At 42.8% G+C, this 1,571-nt stretch overlaps 1 non-coding gene across 1 annotated transcript; it reads right to left on the reverse strand.

Annotated features, from left to right (window-relative positions):
- Positions 1-407: 407 nt before the first annotated feature.
- Positions 408-516, reverse strand: LOC112752981 (small nucleolar RNA R71). Its single transcript, XR_003177386.1, has one exon. It is a non-coding gene; the product is annotated as a small nucleolar RNA R71 (small nucleolar RNA).
- Positions 517-1,571: the final 1,055 nt, after the last annotated feature.

Consider the following 1,571-nt stretch of genomic DNA (forward strand, 5'->3'; position numbering starts at 1 on the left):
AAAGCATGGCAGTCGAGCCTAACAATGAAGGAGATGCAAGAAAAGTTCTTGGTGACTACACCATACCAACCTCTGATTTCTATGGAAGAAGTATCTCTATACCTGCCATTAGAGCAAACAAATTTGAGCTTAAGTCTCAATTAGTCTCTCTAATGCAACAGAATTGCAAATTCCATGGACTTCCACTGGAAGATCCACATCAGTTTCTATTTGAATTCTTGTAAATCTGTGACACTGTTAAGACCAATGGAGTGGATCCTGAGGTCTACAGACTTATGCTCTTTCCCTTTGCGGTTAGAGATAGAGCTAGGATATGGTTGAATTCTCAACCTACGAAAAGCCTGGACTCTTGGAAAAAATTAGTCAATGCTTTCTTGGCCAAGTTCTTTCCACCTCAAAAGATGAGCAAAATCAGAGTGGAAGTTCAAACCTTCAGACAAAAAGAAGGTGAATCCCTCTATGAAGCTTGAGAAAGATACAAGCAATTGATTAGGAGATGTCCTTCTGACATGCTATCAGAATGGTCTATCATAGGTATATTCTATGATGGTTTGTTTGAGATGTCCAAAATATTATTGGACAGCTCTGCAGGTAGATCACTCCACTTGAAGAAAATGCCTGAAGAGGCAAAAAAACTCATTGAGATGGTTACAAACAACCAATACATGTACACCTCTGAGAGAAACTCTGTGAATAATGGAGAAGCTCAGAAGAAAGGAGTTCTTGAAGTAGACACTCTGAATGCCATATTGTCTTAGAACAAGATCTTGACCCAACAGGTCAATATGATCTCTCAGTATTTGACTGGAATGCAAGCTGCAGTTGGTAGCACCCAAGAAACTTCCTCTGAAGTAGAAGCTTATGATCCTGACCAACGCATGATGGAGAAGGTGAATTACACAGGAGAACCCTATGGAAACACCTACAATCCATCATGGAGGAATCATCCTAACCTTTCATGGAAGGATCAACAGAAGCCTCATCAAGGCTTTAATAATAATCAAGGTGGAAGAACCCAGGATAGGTTCAACAACAGGCCACCATTCCCATCTTCTCAAGAACATATGTAGACTCCTAAGCAGAGCCTTTCTGACTTAGTCACTATAGTCTCCAACCTCTCTAAGGCCACTCATAGTTTCATAACTGAAACAAGGTCCTCCATCAGAAATTTAGAGGTACAAGTTGGTCAGCTGAGCTAGAGAATCCCTGAGACTCTTCCTAACACTCTTCCTAACACTCTTCCTAGTAACACTAAAGTAAATCCAAGAGAAGAGTGCAAGGCCATCACTACTAAAGCTGAGGCCGAACCTGAAGGGAGCAATCTGGCGTTGAACGCCAATGATGAGATCCCTAATGGGCGTTCAACACCCAATGATATGGCATTCTTGGCGTTGAACGCCAGTAAGGAAGACCTTACTGGGCGTTCAACGCCCAAACTGGCACAAGAGCTGGCGTTGAAAGCCAGTAAGGAGGACCTTACTGGGCGTTCAACGCTCAAATTGGCAGAGAAGCTGGCGTTGAACGCCAGGGAAGATGTCCCCACTAAGCGTTCAACGCCCAAAAAGCCACAA

Source organism: Arachis hypogaea, chromosome 15, assembly GCF_003086295.3.
Source record: "Arachis hypogaea cultivar Tifrunner chromosome 15, arahy.Tifrunner.gnm2.J5K5, whole genome shotgun sequence".
Taxonomy (NCBI): domain Eukaryota; kingdom Viridiplantae; phylum Streptophyta; class Magnoliopsida; order Fabales; family Fabaceae; genus Arachis; species Arachis hypogaea.